The following is a 20,329-nucleotide window of genomic DNA, read 5'->3' on the forward strand; positions in this document are numbered from 1 at the left end:
TAGCAAACTGTTGAAACCACAATTTTACTGATATTTGCTATGTGATAGGAGCTCCCCCCTTATTATTTATTTATTTATTGTTTCAAAATATTCTTCCTTGGCTGTTTTCAACAAAGTTATTTTTTCAGATGAACTTTAGGATCCGTCCGTCAAGTTGCATTAAAAATCCGTTTGGTATCTGTGCACTCATGCTCATAGTGGCATTATTCACATTAGCCAAAGACGGAAGCAACCCAAGGGTCCATTGAAAGATGAAGGATTAAACAAAATGTGATCACAGTTAAAAGGAATGAAGTTCTGATACATGCTACAACGTGGGTGAAGCTTGAAGACATCATGTTGAGTGAAATAAGCCAGACCCAAAAGAACAAATATTGCATGATTTCACTTACGTGAAGTATCTAGAATAAGCAAATTCATGAAGACAGAAGATAGATTAGCAGTTGCCAGAGGCTGGGGGGTGAGGAAACAGGGGTTATTGCTTAATGGGTATATACAGTTTCTATTTGGGGAGATGAAATAATTTTGGTAATGGATGGTGTTGAAGGTGGCACAACATTGTAAATATAATTAATGCTACTAAATTGTATACTTACAATGATTAAAATGGAAAATATGTTATATATAAAAATTTTAAAAATGCATTTGGGATTATATTGAGTATATAGTAATTTAAAGAGATGTCCTCCTATTGATTTGAGTCTGCCTAGATTATCTAAGAACATAGGATATGTCAGAATTTTTTAGGTCTTCGTTTATGTCCTTTAGTAAAATATATATTTTTTAAAAGTATAGCTATTATATGTTATAGTTAATTTCTTCCTAGTATTTAGTAATTTTTGCTGCTGCTGACAGTTTTTTCTTCTATTACATTTTTAATTGGATATTACTAGTGTATTGAAGACTACTGATTTTGTACATCCATCCTATGGTTCCCTTATTGAAGTTGCTTAATAATTCTAATACACTTTCAGTTTTCTATTTTTGATCTTTTAAGTAGACATTGTATCATCTGTCTTGTTTCATTGCCTTAGGGTTCATAAAATGCTAAGTTTCCAAACTTTTCTGTACTCGGGAATGTAAGGATTTGCTGTTCTTTGAGTTTCATAGTCATAGCTCATAGAAGCAAGTGGGCTTGAAACTTTTTAAGATGAAGATGATTTTAAAAAATTACAGAAATTAGCAAAGGGGGAGTGATGGGGTGACTGGAGAGGGGTGAAAGGTCAAGGATAGGAGTTGAGGTAAACCCTGATGGAGAAGGAAAGGTTGAACATGGTGGAAAGAGATTAACTGGTAAAATAGTATCTCTAAGGGGCCTGCAAGAGATTGGCTACAATAGGCAGGTAAAGGGATTATCCACGAAAGGAAGACAGTGACACTCCCAAACCCTGTCTCCCCCAGCTTAAGAACTTCAAGTGTCATTATTCCGTGAAGAGGAAGTGATCCATTTTGCTCACCAACTGCTTCACAGCCAACTTGTGATGAATATTAGTGCCTTTTTCCTAGAAAAAAAGGAAATAGCTAAAGGTGTTAATGTTGAAACTGTACTGCCTTGATTTTACAAGTCTTACAATTCCTGTTTACATTTTGTTACTCTGATCCCCTGGAGACTTTAAGGTTGAGAAGACAAGCTAACCAAGGGTTTGACCATGACTGGCTTGTGAGAAGGAATTTGGAGAGCTCCACTTCTACCTTACTTCTGAATCACAAAGCTCCTCCTTCTGCCACCCCCTGCTAAAGGGATGTCTGCTCAAGCGTTCCTTTGGTCTTGCTGGGAATGCTTGGCAGTATGTGATTTTCTCTGATGCCTCCTGTGATTGAGGGAGAATGTTTTAGCTACTTTTCCCTCACTTTTGTGGAATAATACCAACTTTTAAATCTTGGGGGAAAGCTGTTTTTCCATAAGGGTGAGGATTAGAATTAGGAATCTCCTGTTCACTGTAGAATTTTTTTGGAAGTGTGGCCTGAGTTTATGGCTCAACCAGGGGAGATTCCATGACCTTCCAGAAAATAAGATTAACCCTCTCATTCTAGGCTACTGACTGTTTGAATCTGAATCTCTGATGTTTCTTGTTAGAAGACCTGGGAAATAAAAGGTAAGGAAGTTTCTCCGACACAGTGATGATGTCTTATAGACTGCTGAAAGTGATTTCTTAGTTTTAAAACTATTCCATACTTTGTAATCATCAGTTCGTGATAATTTGGAAACGCATTCTTGGTAAATGTGTTCCGGTGAGGCTCTTTATTCTCACTGACTCTTGCTGTTTCTCTTTGTCATATGTGGCTGAGAGTTTTTAGGAAATTGCACGCAATTGGTATTCACAGAACACTTAACATTTCTAACCCTTTGACTTGTAGGTTGAAACTGCCAGTGTGAAAATGCACATTCTCAAATACTTCTAGTTGTTAATTAAGTTACCCATTAAAGTTTCCAGTTCCTTTGTTTTAAAAGGCTAACGACATTTGTGCTTACTGTGTATGTTATATATATATTAGAGTTAATATGGACAAAACTAAATGAGTAAATTATTCAATCACTGTTGTCTATATTTTTAACTAATTTATTTTCTATTCTTTTGTAATTTATCTCCAATTTTTCTTATTAGTTGCCTCAAATTACACAAGAGGTTTTGTTTGTTTTTGAAAATGAAGAGATGGCTCCTGTGGTTATTATTGTGCTTCTCTGGCCTTTAAAGACAAAACTGTGTAAGTTTAAATAAAAGAAACTAAGAATATCAGAGTCGATTTCTGTATTGTGGGCTTGAGGATTTTAAATGTAAAATCATTCATTTGAATTTTCTTATTCATTTGTCTTATTTTTGGATGGAATCAAAAGTAAGGAAAATTCCTGGAACATAAAAGCATCTATGAAACAGTTATTTTGATTCATATTTTGAAGGTGAGCAGAGTGAGACCGGGGGCTATTCATTGAGGAAATACTGCTTTGATATGGCAAAGGAGCCTCTTAGAGAACAGCATGTAGTTTCTAGAATATGGAATAGAAGATCTGTGATAAAGAAATATCTAATTCAGTGACAGAGCTTGCCTTCATGTTGAAAGGATGTATGTTTAGGTGGAACAATCCAAGCCTTTTTGCTAAAGTGTTTTCCTCACTGGTTTTGTGTGTTTCCTCCTTATACGTAGACATGTCTTAAGCCTGCTCGAATCTGCCTGCTTGTCTGTGAGCAGGAATTAAAGTTTGGAAAGGTTGAGTTGTAATCCTCCCTCTCTCCCCCATCCTGTGTTAGAAGGAGTGGACCACTCAGCGTGTTTACATTTGGAAAGTAAGGATACTGATAGTCATCTTTTCATGTGTAGCATTAATCATTAAATCCCTGTCCACACAAGCAAAATTAAATGTGGAGTTAAGACATCTGCCAGAATAATTCAGGGAAAATCCTTTGAGGACAATTAGGATTTGTTTTCTTCATCTGTTCACTCCTTCACACTCAGGAGGTTTTCTTTTCCTTTTCCTCTCCCCTCTCCCCTTTACTTTCTTGTATTTAAACTCAAGGAATTATTGGTAAATAAAAGAATCATTTCCCCTAGTATTTTCTGACTTGAAGTTGAAAATGGTTTGGGTTAAATGATTTTAGTTTGGGGTTCCAGGCACACTGCTCCTTCAGGTTTCCTCTCCGTGTTGCACACGTTGGTGCTTTTGCACGTTTGCCTGCTAGTGTCTATCTTCAGTGCACATCTGGACACACTGGTTTTGCTTTGCCTTTTTCCAGGTCTCCTGGTTCCCTGTCTGGACACTGGGGACAGGCTGGCACCACTGGGCTCCCTTTTGCATCCATGTACTCACAGCTACCGACAGCCCAGGATCTCTGCAGCCTGCCTGAGCCCTCCTGGGGGGCCGGCCACGGAGACCCTGTGTGGGGTGGCTTCTGCTGGGCGGCCTCTGTGGGCTCTCAGCAGCCCGGGCTAAGTCTCCTGCTACCTTAATTTCCTAAGTGTGGCCGGCTTCTCTCCCTGTGGTGACAGTTAAGAAGATAAGACGCAGTCTTATTATGCTGTGGAGCTGTGTCATCAGTGGTCTGAAATATCTGTGGTCTAAAATATCTGTTTTTTTAATTTATGATATTCCCTATTCTTGTCGTTGGTATACCACATTGGTTCTGAAATCCAGAGGAGAAGCAGAGAAAGTTCCTCAGGTTTAAAGATATCAAAGACGTTAAGGAATAGAAAGGCATAGCTTCTAAGTTGGTCCCCTCAGAAGAAGAAAGTTTGCCCAAGATGGGAATTCTGTGGCATCCTGCTTGCTTCCTGAAACACTATCGTCTCTTTCCTCTTCCTTGTAACGTTTTCCACAGTTGGCTTCTGGGCCTACCCCTTTCTCTTGGCATTCATCTTACTCTGCTGATCTGTCCTTTTCCACCTCTTCCCAAATGGTGTCAAATGGTGATATTCTCCCTACGGTGCCTCCTTATCCTTTAGTGGATAATCTTATCTTCATCCCCAACTTTAATTACCATCCATATGTGCCAGTTACTGCCCAATCTGTACGCCTGTAGTCATGACCTCTCTTCTGGGGTCTGGTATCTTTAACTTCCACCTGGACACCTTCTTCCGGGTGTTTGCTCACTCCTCCATCTCTGCCTGTCAAAAAAGGAATGAATCCTTTCTGCCCCCGAGTCACCCTTCTTTGTGGAGCTTCTGCTTCAGAGTGTGGGTTTGGGCATCTGAGAGCCCAGGTGTGCATCCTGGCCTGGTTCATTAACCTCTCTAGGGTTCTTCCCAATCTTGAAAATGGGTATAGTAACGCCTACCTTGCAGCTTATGAGGATTAAATGAATATCTGGCCCAGAGGAGATGATAACAGCAGACGCTAATTTATTGCCTCCTGTGTGCCAGACTCTAAGCGCTTTACGTATTGTAAGTCATACGAGATGGGTCATGTGGCTACACCTGTTTTTCCAGTGGAGACATGCAAGCACAGGGAGGTTAAGAAGTGTGGCTGAGATCACACAATAGGGCCTGGATTTGAATCCAGGTAGTTTGGGTCTGAACCACTTTGCTGTGTTACGTGGAGCAACATGTTAATATCACTTCTGTGCTCTGAAATAGAGTTTGGCAAGAGGGTCAGTTCTCCATTTATGCTGTTTGATCTTTTTGTAGGTAAACTTTACCCATCAAAGGGACTGTGAGACAAGCTATGAACAAACAAACTTGATCTGAAGTGGAGAAAGAATCTCAGGACCAAAGAAGGAGCTGAGGCTGGGTCAATGAGCAGCTCCCCCTGCACACCCACACACACCTGACTACTGACAGGGAAGCCCTGGAGGCCCGGAGCACATGGGTGTGAACTGAGGAGTAGGGCAGGCATGGTGAGATCCCAGAGTCTCTAGCATTCTGGAGCTGGCTTGTCACAATCCTTGGGGCTTCTTGGTTTGCCTCCCCAACTCGGTCACATGGCTTCTCTTTCTGGCTTCTCCTTCTGCCCAGTGTCCAGTGTTTCTGTCTAGATTTCCTCTCCTTATAAGGACTTCAGCCATATGGATTAAAGCCCACCCTGATTCCGTTTGGTTTCATCTAAATAGGATCACTGAAGATCCTATTTATGAATATCTACCCCTTAACTAATACTAACATCTTCAAAGTTCCTGTTTACAAATGGGTTCACATCCACAAGGCCCCAGGTTAGAACGTGAATGTGTCTTTTGTGGGGTACATGATTCAGTCCCCAACATCCATCAGCAAGTGCTGTTGATTCTGCCTCTCAAACATGCTGTGAATCTGTTTTCTCGCCTTCTACACTACCACAGCTCAGCCCAGCTCACCAGCGTTGCTCACCTGGACTACTGCAAAAGCCTACTGATCAGTTTCCCCTCTTTTATTCACTTCATCCCATCTGGTCTTCATGTAGCTCTTTGAACAATAATGTGGATCACATCATTTGTCTACTTAAGAACCTCCAACTATTCCTCATTTGATCTTGAGTGATATCCAAGCAGATTATGTTGGTCTGCGTGATCTAGCCCCACTTTCAGTTCCTTGTGCACAGAGCTTTTTCTTTATGCAGTATGTTTTTCCAAGCTTTCCTCCATATCTGGACTGATCGTCCTTGCTAATTGCATGTCAAGCGCCTTCTTATCCTTCAGGACTCAATTTAAATGTCTCTTTAAGAGGCCCCCCCCTTTTCTCCGTGCTATTCTGTGTCACAGCACCCAATGTGTTTTTTGTAGAGCTCAATTTGAATGACAAATTTGTGTGTTTACTTATTTGTTGATGTTCTCCCTGAAAAAGGTGGAGCCCATTAATATCATCTTTGTTACTGTATACCCAGTATCAGTACAGGGCCCGCTATGTAGCCTTAAGTATTTGTTGAATGAATGAATGAATGAATGAATGAATACTACTTGAATCCATTCCTTTCCTCTCTCCCAAATGCTTTAATTCAAGTTTACATTGTCACTTGAGCTGTTCTGGAAGCCTCTAACTGGTTTCCCCGTGATGCATCCCCTGTTGCCCTCCTCCAGTTCTTCCTTATGGGAAGAGGTGGAAGATTGGCGTAAGACAAACTTGGGTTTGGAGAATGTTATTTTAGCTTCTACAAGTCTCATTTTCTTCATCAGTAAGATGTACCACAATTCATTTGTCTTTTCAACAGTTGAGAGTGAGTCTTAAAATCATGTAGTTTAAATTCTTCAATTTTTTCAAAATTGTTTTGGCTATTCTCATTCCTTTATATTTCTACATAAATTTTAGGTTCATCTTGTCAGTTTCTACAAAGTGCCCGCTCGTATTTTGATTGGGATTGTATTGAATCTATAGATTATTGGGAAAAGTCACATGTTAAGAATAGTGAGTCTTCCAATCTATGAGCATGGTATAGCTCTCCATACATTTGCATCTTTTTCTCAGCAATGTCTTGTAATGTCCTTGAACAGATCTTGTAAAATTATCATTAAATTTATTCCTTCTATTTTTTACTATTGTAAGTTTAATTTTAAAAATTTTGTTTTCCAATTGTTTGTTGCTATATACAAAAATACTGTATTTTTGCATGTTGACTTTGTATCCTTTGGCCTTGCTAAATTTACTTAATAGTTCTAGTAACTTTTTATTTTGTAGCTGCCTTAGGATTTTCTACATATTGATCATGTCATCTGCAGATAAAAATAAGTTTTGCTTTTTTTTTTCCTAACCTATATGCCTTTTCGTCCTTTTTCCTGCCTTATTGCATTGGCTAGGACCTCCGATCCAATGCTGACTTATTCCTGATCTTAGATTGAAAGCCTTCAGTTTTCACCATTAAGTATGATGCTAGTTGTAGGTGTTTTTGTAAATGCTCTTTATCATGAAGTTTTTTTTTTAATCTTTAAAATATTTTTCATTAGCTAATTAAAGTCAATATTATTAGTGTTTAGAGGATCTCTCCTGAGAAAAACTAAAACAAAAATCCAACCTAATTGTATTCCAGTGAAACTGACATGAGTCAAAGAAGTTTTCAGAGTTGGAGAACATAGAAATATGATTTGGAGGAAATGAGCTTATTGCAATATCTTGTTAAATCATGGTAGACACAGATTCTTCATTTGCTGAATGGGTGTGCATGTGATGTGAGTTTCATTTTGCTAGTTTTTTTTTTTTTTTTTTTTTATTCCTGGCATTAAATGTACCTTCCTGTTATTTCAGCAGTTCAGGAGAATCAGAAAAATGTTGGAGTTTCATAAATACGGTATTATCCCTGTGTATACCTTTAATGACCATCATCACTGGAATTGTAAGGTCTAAGCATATTGGAATTTACTTGAGCCCTCTTTTCTCTCAAAATTAGGAAAAATAAACCAGATTCAGTTGAGAAGAGGCCTCTGGAAAAGCCTGGGAGTTCTCGTACTCATCAGATTCACATGTTACTCAAAACATCATGAATTTTGTTAACACCAATGATCAATCCATGATTTTGGGACAGGGTCATACATGGAGTTACTGCTTCATTGATGTAAATGAGCCCTTAGTCTGTGATGATGATCGTAACTTGTATCTGTTTATTTTTTGAAATATGAACATTTCTATAATTAGAGCTTGCATTCAGTGCTTCATTAACAATCAGTGATATATTTTTTTTTTTTTTTTTTTTTAATGAATCTCTCTGGGCACATTAAAGAGAGAAAGAAAAACTCTGTCTATAGAGTCCGGATCACTTCATTCTGTTTAGGTGGAAAGTTAAGGAAGATGATTAATCAGAATAGTAAAGATTTCCTAGTTCACAGTAAGTGCTCAGCAAACATTTGTTGAAAGACAAAAACAGGGATGGGGAATGTCTTATGTTGAAAAGTGTCATTCACCTCTTGGTTTTTTTTCTTAAAATTTAAGTTGATCTTAATCCCTACCAACTCTAAGATTCTTAGAGTTTGTTAATCTAAAACTATCAATTATTAGGTTTACGGCTTTATTCTAAGGATTTACTTTTATCCTTTAGGCAAGACTGGCTGTATCTCTTTTTTTGTTTGTTTGTTTTTCTTTTTTTTCCCTATGTTTTTCTCTATGTCTTTCTATTCTTCTTCAGTTCTTACTTTACAGTTTTCCTCTCCTGTTGTTCAAAAACATTCTTCTAAGCTACCCTGGCATTAAAGCATAATGTGTTACAAGTCTTTGGAGTTAGATCTGGTTCCAGTCTTTTCCACATTAACAATTAATTATATGTGTGCACTTTAGGCAATTTCTCTGAGCCTCGGTTTTCTCATCTGTAACATGGGGGCAGGAATACCAACTTCAGGTTAGTTGTGAACCTGAAATGATACGAACAGCTTGGCACCATTCCTAGCCTGTATTAGGTCCAAAGTAAACTGAGGGAATATTATATAATCTTCCCTTTCCTGAGTCAGATAGCTCTAGAGTTATCTTCTTCAAGTGATTAAGGCTTGAACATTTGTTTTTATCTCTGTTGTCCTGAAAAAAAAAAATCATAGCTTATTCCATCACCCACATTTCCCCTGATGAGTCGGTCAACTTGAATATTTTCACTTGTTCCTCAGGGTTTGTTTCCGAGTCCTTACTTTTTCTGTATCCATTGCTGTTATGCTTCTTTTTCGGAAGCTGTGATTGGCTGGGTCTTGGTTCTCTCTCCTATTTTTGCAGTACCTAGCGGATGCTAAGGAGCTCTTAGTTTCTCCATTTTCACTTTTAGGAACTAAAGCAGCAGCCCCTTTCTCTGGTCTTAGGAGAAAGGAGAGCTTGATTTGGAGAATTTTTCTCTCTCATTGAATTGCTAAGTAAGGAGCATTTTCAAAAGTCTTTTTTTGTTGAGGTCTAAATTGCACACATTCTAAGTGTGGAGCCTGATGAATTTTCCCTAAGTGAACTCATTGTATAGTAAGGATCGTAATAAATATAAGGAACATCTCTGCTCCCAGCTTTATTATGTCTTCTCACCCCATTAGCCTTCAGATTACCTACCTGTTGTGGAAGCATTTCAGCCCCCGGTTCTCTCTGACCCGCCATCTCCCACACAGCTCTCTGTGGCATGGGTTTTGCCCTGTCCAGCTCCACCCCTTTCCTTTTCCTCAGAAGGAGGGTCTGGGGTTAAAGAGACAGGCTCTTTGTTCCTGATGTGGCTGCATTTGAGTCCTGGGCAGATAGGGAGACAGAATGCCATACAGCTATTTCCTCTTTCCCTTTAGGTGGCCTTACAATCTCCCCTTGTGGCTAATTGGAGTTGGATGCAGAATGCAGAGAAAACGCTGAGTGAAACACTGCATGTCTCCTTTGCTTTTTTTCAAGATTTATTTTTATTATGGTAACATATATACGATGTAAAATTTCCCATTTTAATCACTTTCAGGTATACATTTCAGTGATACTAATTACATTCACAAGCTCCTTTTCTTCTCCCTCTTCTCAATAAAGTATTAAATATGTTGAGTAAGATACTGATGATTTAGGAAGTTAGTATTAAAAAAATCCACAGGGTTTATGATTAAGATTAAAAAGACTAAGCTTAGACTTTTTAAGATGAACCATAAATGGTAATGTTATGAATGATGGGAAGGATGGTGGCATAGAGGGCAGAAGGAAATGGGCTTAAATCAAACAGAGAGATTAAGGTTCCATTATGAAGAACTTGCTGTGTGAGGGGGCTCTGATGTGTTGGGGTGTATGTGTGGCTGAGATCTTTAGGGATCTCCTGGAAAGAGGGAAGAGTGTTTTCAGTAGCCGCAGTTAAGGATTGTAGTTGACCTTCCTCTGATTCTCTTCTTTCCTTATCATGTGCTTTCTTAAGTATGATGACAGATACCAACACTGCCATTTGTTTAGTGAGAAGAGATGGGTTATGCAGACATAGTGGTGTGGAAGTAGAGACTTTCCAGAAGCAGCGTGCTAAGTATTTTCAGGGCAAAGGCTTGAATTCTCATCCCAGTTTCACCACTTAGTAGTTGTGGGGCCTATGAATAAAGTATTGCAGAGAGGATGTATGAGATAGTACACATGAAGTGCTTTATAAATTGTCAAGTGTCAGGCACTAAAGCTAGCTGCTATACTTCTAATACAGTTTCCACCTGGTGTTAATCTTACATCTTCTCTGCCTTCTCTACTCCTGCTCACAGGCCTTCTGTTTCTCGGTAGTAGTGGGGCTCTGAAGTAGCATTATCTTATTTATATGCTGCTGCTGTTCTGATCTTTGGTGACGTCCTTCTGGGTGGGTAATGGTGTTGAAGGCATTGTATTAGGGTTCTCCAGAGATACAGAACAAACAGGATATATGTATATAAATATTTCGTGAGGTTTTATTATAAGGAACTGGCTCATGTCACTGTGAGGGTTGGCAAGTCCATATTTTGTAGGGCAGACTGTAAGCTAGAAACTCAAATAACAGTGTTGTTGAAGTCCTTAGTTCAAATTCCTCAGGAGAGGCCAGCCGGTTGGAAGTTCTGGCAAGAGCCACTTTTGGAGTAGAGGCAGAAATTCTTTATCTGACCTCTGAAAACCCTTACATCTCATTTTTAAGACCTCCAACTGATTGGGTGAAGAGATTATCTATACTGTTCAGGGCAGTCTCCTTTGTTGATGGTAGATGCAATCAACTGATTGTAGATGCAGTCAACTGACTGTAGAGGCAAATCCTATCTATGAAATGCCCTTACAGTAATGTGAAGGCCATGCTTGACCAAACAACTAGACACCATAACCCATCCAAGTTGACATATGAAATTAACCATCACAGAGATAAAGAGGGACCTTTGAAAGGTGGAGAGGTCTTGCATTATTTAGGAGTAAGGAAGCTTTTTGAGAAACTGCAGATTTAGAAAGGGAAGCTAGAATTAACAACAACAACAATGAAACATAAAAAGCCTGAAAGAGTCACCCTGGGTGCAGGAAAGGTGATGGGGCAGATGGTGGGTCAGGGAGTGCACCACACACTGTCTCGACCTATTAGAAAAGATGAGAAAAGCCAACTGCTGGCTCCCTTTGTGGCTAGGGCCCTGCCTTTAGACCTGGGCATCAGCATACTCATCTCTGCCTTGCTGAGTACCAGCTCTGGAGTGGGGTCAATGCCTCATGATCTTTGTTGCCCCTCATGGTTTCAGTCAGGTGTAGTGGCTTGGGTCTCGGTTCCTCCCTCCTTTCCATCTTCAGGAGTTTCTGTCCCTCGTGCTTGTGGCTCCTTTAGGTAGTTAATCCTGAGTGCAGTATAGGATGTGCTAATTGTTGTTGTGACACCACAACATGCTGCTTCTGCCTTTGATAGATGACCGTATTTGTTTTCAGTGATCTTGTCACATTTTACATCTTAAAAAGTTGCCTTTAATAGAATCATATTCTAAAAGATATAGGAAATTGGTCTCTTTTTAGAAATCCTTATGTAAAGTGGATACATAACTAGTTTATAACTTTATGCAAATCTGGAACTTGATACGTGTGTTTCCTCAAAATTGGATTTACTTTTTCTAAAAACAACTTTATTGAGGTATATGGGTATATTAAAAAAAAGATATGCTTTTGATTAAGATCTGATCCTGAGACCAATGAGAAAGAAAAAATATTGTCCCCAAAGGCTTATGCTCATGTGATTATAGCCTTCGATTATACCCTAGCATATTTTTAACTTGATTGCTAAGCAGTTTGTATTTGTCATGTTAGATATTTGAGAGAACTGATGGAATTTGCTGGTCATTCTGAACAGATGCTTCTCCCCCTTTTTCTCATATACTCACTACACATCTCACACAGTTTTAACCGATGGTTAAATTACACATTTATGGGTTTTGTTTGTGAAGTTTAAAATATAGACTGTCTCCCAATTTGAAAGACAAGCTCATCATAAATCACTATCAGTCCAAATAGTATGTAGCACAGCGAGGTTCCTAGTGCCTGCTCTGCAAGTACTTATGGATTCTATGGCACTTGATTATTTTGATGAACGTTAATATTTTTTCAACTTCAGTTTCAGAAACATATTTTGAACATTTACCCTGCTTTTAAAAAAAATTTATGGTGGTAACATATGCAACACAGAATTTCTCGTTTTAGCCATTTTCATGTGTACAGTTCAGTGACATTAATTACATTCACATTTTTGTGCCATCATCACCAATATCTGTTACCAAACTTTTCCATCACCTTAGACAGAATCTCTGCACCTGTTAAGCATTGACTCCCCATTCCCCACCCTCACCTTACTTGCCTGTAATCTACTTTCTGTCTCTGAGTTGGTCTGTTCTCGTTACTTCCTATAAATGGAATCACCCAGTAGTTGTCCTTTTGTATCTGGCTTATTTCACTCAATGTGGTGTCTTCAAGGTGATGGACATCATGTTTTGCAGCCTTAGGTAATAGGGGAAAATTAAATATGCAGACCCTCTGGGAGGCTGCCCCAGGACTCAGTGCTACTCTGGAGGTGAAAGAACACCATATAGCTTGAGTAAAAGCACCTTATCTTTGATTTTGGGGCCCCCATGTTACATAGCTCTGGGGGGTCCTGCTGACATTGTCTTATCTTTCCCCCTCACAAAAGTATTAAAGTGCTGTTCTGCAACCACAAGAACTGTTCTAGCACTGCTAGCTCTAGTTCTCTGCTGTGGTTTGTCTGGGGAGGTGTGCTGGTTTGGATGTATTATGTCTCCCAGAATGCCATTATCTTTGATGCCGTCTTATGTGGGCAGGAAACGTATTGGTGTAGATTGGGTTGGAGACTTTTGATTGGATGTTTCCGTGGAGACGTGATCACTCAACTGTGGGCGAGATATTTCAATGGAGAGTTTCCGAGGAGGTGTGGCCTTGCCCATTCAGCATGGGCCTTGATTAGTTGACTGGAGCACTATATAAGCACAAACAGAAGGAGCGAGCTTGCTACAGCCAAGAGGGACACTTTGAAGAATGCACAGAAGCTGAGAAAGGAGCTGCAGATGAGAGACAGTTTGAAGATGGCCATTGAAAGCAGACTCTTGCTCCAGAGAAGCTAAGAGAGGACAAACACCCCAAGAGTAACTAAAAGTGACATTTTTGAGGAGCTGCAGCCTAGAGAGGAACATCCTAGGAGAAAGCCATTTTGAAACCAGAACTTGGAGCAGATGCCAGCCATGTGCCTTCCCAGCTGACAGAGGTTTTCCAGTCACCATTGGCCATCCTCCATTGAAGGTACCCAATTGTTGATGACTTACCTTGGACACTTTATGGCCTTAAGACTGTAATTTTGTAACCAAATAACCCCCCCCCTTTATGAAAGCCAATCCATTTCTGGAGTTTTGCGAAAAGGCAGCATTAGCAAACTGGAATAGGAGGTGAGGAACTTCTGCGTTGCTCCACCTTCATGGAAACATGCCCCTTTCCATGGACTGCGATGAAATTTGAACAGAGTACTGTTACTGGAATTTCTGTAGTTCATGCTGTTGTTTCTCTTCATGCAGAAAGCCTTGATTTTGGTGACTGCACTGCCTTCGGGCTGTATTATATCTGAAGCTTTCCTTCTTGTTTTTAGAGAAATGCTGTATGATGCTGCTCCTTAATGGGTCTAGCTAAGGGTGACTCTTGCCTCTTATGGTTTGTTAGGCCAGATGGAGGCCTCTAGTCTGGGCATGGAGCTCAGGACAACCAAATTCATTAGAGAAAGTTCCAGAAAGAATGAGAGGAAGAATGATAGGGAGCCATGGTAGATGGTCCTAAAAGGCCTTCTGTTAATACTTTTTACCCTGAAGCATTGCTGTTTGCTTAGCACATCATATCCAAGGGCTTTTTGTTCATGTATTAGATATACCAGGCAGCAGAGTCTGATGGTTTTGGGGTTTTGGGGTTCTCTAAGTTCCCCAGTCCTGTTTAGAATTCCAGCTCATCACTTTTCTGTTCAAGTTGGTGCCACCTCAAACCTCAGTTTTTCTGATCCTTAAAATAGGGCTAATAATTGTGTTCATAGCATTTTTGTGAGAATTATGAGGCAATATGTGTAAAGCTTAGCTCTTGTCAAAATTGGGGAACCAAACACCTCTTTTTTAAGAAAGAAATCAAACCCAATACACTTGTTTACAGTCAAGTCAGTTTCTCCAGGCCCAAGTGATTTTACATAACATGTGGCATATTTACCATAAGTAATGTGGATTCAGCAAATTGGAGGGCAATTGGCAGGAGTCCAAAATATCAAGCAAAAAGCCTGTGTCCTCTTTGTACTGTGTTTTACCATGGGGAGTCTAAATGGTATGTACTGAGTTTTCAATTTAAGAATAATGTTTTGGTCAGTCCCAGGAGAAAGTTTTGATGACCAGAATTGTGTTTTTATGCTCTTTGGCAAGAATCAAGAGCCCTTTTTTCTCTGCCCTTCCTCCAATGTAAGATGTAAGAAATTCCTTGAGGTCTCCCGTGGGGCTTGTCTGGAAAGCAAAATCCTGATGACCACACACATGTGGTGTCTTAAAGAGAATGCTGCTTTCTTTGTCTCCACCCGCATTTTCAGAAGCTGTTGAGTAAATAGGTTATGTCTATGAGAAGTGAGGAGGAGGTTTGGGGGGTCCAGGTTTTACTGGATCTCAAGCTCATACAATTTGTGGGACCTCCTAAAGAAAAGCAGTACAAAAATATCTTCCTTCTGCAACTTGCACAACACAGTGCACATTGCTTGGTCCTTGAAGCTTAAACTTCATTGGTTTAATGGAATTTGTCTCTATTCCAAAATGAGAAGAACAAAACAGGCCTGTAGCAACTGTGCTCACTTCCCCTGAGCTTTATTCTCAGAAGCAAAAAGATTTGGAAAATGGGTTACGTTCAAGACTGACGGCAGCTAGGAAGCTTGTAGGGATAGAAGATGGTTGTTCAGTTTAAACTCACCATAGTCAATGTTTAACGCAATCGTTTTCCCAAACTTCAATATGGCAGCAGTCTACTCTGTAATTTAGTTTTACAGTGTGACCTTTGACCCAAAGCAGTTAACTTTGATTTTCTCACTTCCACTTTTGCATTAAAAAATTTTAGAGCTATTTTCCGAGAATTTCCAAGATAATTATGACCTTGAAGTATTCTTGTGTCAAAGAAGATGCATAATCCTCTTCTTTTCTTTGTCTGGTAATTACTTTCTCATCTTTTCCCCCCCTCTATGATTAGTCTTCATATCTGTTTCCTTGCTTAGATAAATACCTCATCAGTCAGAGATGAGAATAATCTCATTACCTCTGGGAATTCCTCAGTATCACCTGGGGCTTTAATGGAGCTGTTAGGGTGCCCTTAGCACTGAGAGTAATGCTTAGTTACCAGATGGGCTCATTGGAAGCAACTTGCAGAATGTCAGGGAAGAAGAAATTTAATGAGGCATTTACACAGGCAGAGTAAGAAACAGTGGAATCCTGGATTTTGTTGTTGTTTTGTTTGACCTTCAGTAAAAGCATAATTTCTTTCTTTCTCTTTCCCTCCCTTCCTTCCTCTCCCTTCTCCCCCTCCCCTTCCCATCCTCTTCCTCCTCCTCCTCCTCCCTTTCTTACTTTCTTCCTTTCTGTAGGAGACGTGGCGCTTTCAGATGTAAAGTAATATTTACTTCATATAATGAAAATGAAGGCAAAAATCAAAGAATGTGCCTCGTTTTTTTTTTTCCCCCCAGCAGAATTTATTGTAATGGGGGAGCACGGTACTTGTGAGGCCTAAGGAGGGTGTGGGTAGCTGCCAGCCAGGCTTCTCAGCTCTGCCAAATCCCCTATTTTTAGATGTAGATTTCAGTGTCCAGATTGCCAATTATTCTAAGTGCTAATCATTCCCTGGGATGCATTTGCCAAATTTGTTTTCACTTCTTGGACAAAGCCAGAATTTGAATACTAAATTAAAGGTGAAAAAAGTTCTCTAACCCAATTAGCCTATTATTATTCAAATAGGACTTTTCTGTTCTCTCTGGCCACTAGAATAATAGAACATGATTGAAAAAAATTTAGGTTTTTTTTTTTTTTTTTCAGGGATTAGGGAGACTTGATAACCTTTGTTCATATTTGTGAAGGATTGAAGGCTTCTTTACTTAAGTCTCTGGAAAAGTGAAATTCAACGGCAATCCAAATCTGTTCTTTTCTGTGTGGCAGTCACTTCAGTTTGAATTTAGCTCAATTGTTTTTGGCTGGGTCTTGACTCATTCCAAAGAAAAAGGGTGTGGTGGAAAAAAATGATAGTGAAAATGAGTAAAACAAGGAGGAATTTCATGTTGTTCTGAGCTTCTGATTGTGATCAGTGGAAAAGGGAGGGATTACAAAAAAGAATAATGCAAAATAAAAATCAGCCTGCATGTTCATTTCACAAGTTGGATTTGGTCACAACTGCTTTCAAATGAGTGCCTGAAATTTGTAAACTTTATTACAAGTGGATATCTGCTATCTAAGCACGCTTTATTCCAAATTCTTAAAATACTTTAGCTAAAATATGAAAATAAGATTTGCTTTTAAATGACTCTCTCCATCCTATTTTCCTCGTATCTCATCCTATTTTCCTCTTGATTGCTAGTGGGATGTTAGACCCAATTAGTTCAGTTTGGAAAACTTTATTTTTAGCACCAGACGAAAACAGGGTGTGTGCTGGCACCAACTAGCTCTCAAATGAATTAACAAATAGTCACAATTGAAATGGTTTTGTATTGGAATTTGCTCCCTCACCCTGTCAGGTTGGCCAGAAGCCAGATTACAGCTTCACTGTATTTCCCCCCAAGCTGCTTTGTTTTATCTGCCATGTTTGTTCGTAAAGGGACAGGCAGGCCTTTCCCTCCGATCTGGGTGGGTGTGGGCTCGGACTCCCTGACCCTTGCCCCTGGCCATCCTGGGCTGCACCCTGTTCTCCTTCCATCTTTCAGTCCCAGTGCTAAGGTTGCCCCTCCAGGACTTGGTACCTGTGGACTGTGTCACTCCCCAACCCTTACCATTTGCCTGCTCAGGACGTTTAGAACACGATCAGGGTCCATGAGCCAACCCATCTGTAAGTCACTGACCTCTCAGTTACTTTAGTTATAGAATTGTAAGAGTCACAGGAACAATAATAGTAATTATTTTTTTGTGTGTTTGTGTTTTTAAATTTTTATTATTATTTTAGTAGAGCCAGCAGCATTGCTCTAATTTTTGAAGTATTTTAAAATGAAATTTAACAAAAGCCTACCTCGTGTACATACGTGTGACATGACATAGGGGCATGTTAGGAGTGAGCCTCTATTTGCAATTTTTTTAAAATTCAGTTTTATTGAGAAATATTCACATACCATACAGTCATCCTTGGTGTACAATCAACTGTTCACAGTACCATCATATAGTTGTGCATTCATCACCCTAGTCTATTTTTGAACATTCTCCTCACACCAGAAAGAATCAGAATAAGAATAAAAAATAAAAATAAAAAAGAATACCCAAATCATCTCCCCCATCCTACCCTATTTTTTCCTTTAGTTTTTGTCCCCATTTTTCTACTCATCCATACATACACTGGATAAGGGGATTGTGATCCACAGGGTTTTCACAGTCACACTGTCACCCCTTGTAAGCTACATTGTTATACAGTCGTTTTCATGAGTCAAGGCTACTGGGTTGGAGTTTGGTAGTTTCAGGTATTTACTTACAGCTATTCCATTACATTAAACCCTAAAAAATTGCTATCTATATAGTGCATAAGAATGTCCACCAGAGTGAATAATTATTTTTTAAAAAGACTGTATGTAGTAACATATATACAACATAACATTTCCTGTTTTAACCACTTTCAAGTGTACAGTTCAATGGTGTTAATTACATTCACAATGTTGTGTTACCGTCACCACCATCCATTACCAAAACTTTTCCATCACACCAAACAGAAACCCTGGACCCATTAAGCATTAATTCCATATTCTTCACCCCTTCCCCTGGTACCTCATATACTTTCTGTCACTGTGAATTTGCATATTCTAGTTATTTCATGTGAGATCATATGATGTTTGTTCTTTTGTGTCTGGCTTATTTCACTCAACATGATGTCTTCAAGGTTCATCCATGTTGTAGCATGCATCAGTTCTCCATTCCTTTTTACAGCTAAGTAATATTCCAATGTATGTGTATGCCATATTTTGTTTATCCATTCATCCATTGATGGATATTTGGGTTATTTCTGCTTTTTGGCTATTCTCAGTAAGACTGGTATGAACATTGGTGAAAACGTGTCTGAATTCCTGCTTTTAATTCTTTTGGATATATACCCAGATGTGGGATTGCCAGGTAATAGGGTATTTCTATGTTTAACTTGTTGAGAGCCACCAAATTGTTTTCCACAGCAGTTGCACCATTTTACATTCCCATCAATACTACACGAGGGAACTGTTTCTCCACATCCTCACCTTGGATTGAAAATGAAGTTCTGCAGTCTGTGCTCTTTTTCACTGTCCTGTGTTGCCACAGAGCTAGAGGGGCTTTTCGAGAACATTTGTCCAATGGTTCTTAGCACTGGCTACACACCAGAATCATCTGGAGGGTATAAAACAAAGATTCCCTTTGGTCTCATCCCAGACCGGTTAATCAGGGGGACCTGCACACTATTATTTCTCAGGAGCTGTCCAACTGATACTGTTATGCAGCCAGAGTGGACTACCAGTGATGGAGTCCACCTCCCTCACTTTACAGAAGAAACGGAAACCCAACAATTTCTTCAAGGCCAATTAGCTAGTCAGTTGTAGGCCGGGACTGGACCCTCCATCTTCCGACAGCTCCCTTGGATTCTTTTTATTGTTCTCATTCCAGATCCTGTGTACTTCAGGGGGCAGGGCTTAGTTTTGCAGGGTTAGAGAAGATCAGATGGTTGTATGCTGCCAGTAGTAGTTGGGTTTGGGTTTGTATGACACTTCCTGCTTGCTAGATTGTTTGCACTTCTGTTATTCTCAGCATAGCCAGAGGATGTTGGGAGAAGGTAGGCTTGTGATACTGTTTTACATTTGAGACAGGTACAAGAGGTTACCTGTTCTGCACAATCACAGAAATTGTTCACAGAGCCAAGATCGGTAGTGAGGTACCCTCCTTCATGGTTTGGGTTTCTTCCCACTGAGTCTCACTGCTATCTTAGATTTCTAAAGCGTGGGATAAGGCCATATTGCAGAGCCCTTTTGGGTGTAAAGAGAAGAGTGAATGTGCATTAATAGGCCTGAGCTTTGTTTTTCATTCATCCAGCTCAACACCAGCAGGCCCTTTCAACATGATGACTTATGTGTTTGGTCTGCTCAGAAAATTTTTCTTAATTGCTTTGATTTTCTTCTGCTCCCTTTTATTGTCTTGGTTAGCTGCTTCTGAAACTCATCTTGGATGGATGTTGGATCTCCGGTTCTATTATCCATGTTTTATTATTATTACTTTTTTAACATTGTGAAATACAACATATATACAGAACAGTGATAACTTTAAAGTACAGTTTATCAAGTAGTTAGAGAACAAATGTCAAAGAATGTTATGGGTTATAGTTCCACAATTTCAGTTATTTCCTTATTGTGAAATATAGCACATACACAGAAAGGTGCTAACTTTCAAATTACAATTAAATGAGTAGCTATAGAGAAAATTTCAAAGAATGTTATGGGTTACAGTTCCACCATTTCAGTTATTTCCTTCTAGCTATTTGAATACCCTAGCATCTAAAAAAAAGTATTTATGTAAAGAATCAATATTCATAATCCTTTGTAAAATCCTGTCTTGTCTGTTGCTACCCCTTCTTCTCATTTAATCACTTTCTCAATTTTCAGGGATGTCTAGGCAGTGAGCACCCTAACTTGTTCCTATTGACAAGGGGTGTTGACATTATGGGGAAGGGGGCTGCATCTGGTTGATATTCTTGAAGAGCTGTTGTCTCTGGGCTTTGGGACTTATCTGGCATAGGAACACTCTGGTGGATTTAAGTTTCTGAGAGATGAAACTTAGTGAATGAAACTTTTATA

General features: G+C 39.4%; 2 protein-coding genes across 4 annotated transcripts in view; both read left to right on the plus strand.

Moving 5' to 3' along the window:
- Positions 1–2,063, plus strand: part of SCAF8 (SR-related CTD associated factor 8) — a 337,204-nt gene extending 335,141 nt beyond the window's left edge. Inside the window, exon 23 of the transcript XR_005214393.1 lies at positions 2,035–2,063. The gene's annotated coding sequence lies outside the window, so the exon portion shown is untranslated. The remainder of the gene's footprint in view (positions 1–2,034) is intronic.
- Positions 1–20,329, plus strand: part of TIAM2 (TIAM Rac1 associated GEF 2) — a 337,029-nt gene that overhangs the window by 79,960 nt on the left and 236,740 nt on the right. The gene's annotated exons all lie outside the window — the stretch shown is intronic.

The sequence above is a fragment of the Choloepus didactylus genome, chromosome 2 (assembly GCF_015220235.1).
Source record: "Choloepus didactylus isolate mChoDid1 chromosome 2, mChoDid1.pri, whole genome shotgun sequence".
NCBI classification, from domain to species: Eukaryota; Metazoa; Chordata; class Mammalia; order Pilosa; family Megalonychidae; genus Choloepus; species Choloepus didactylus.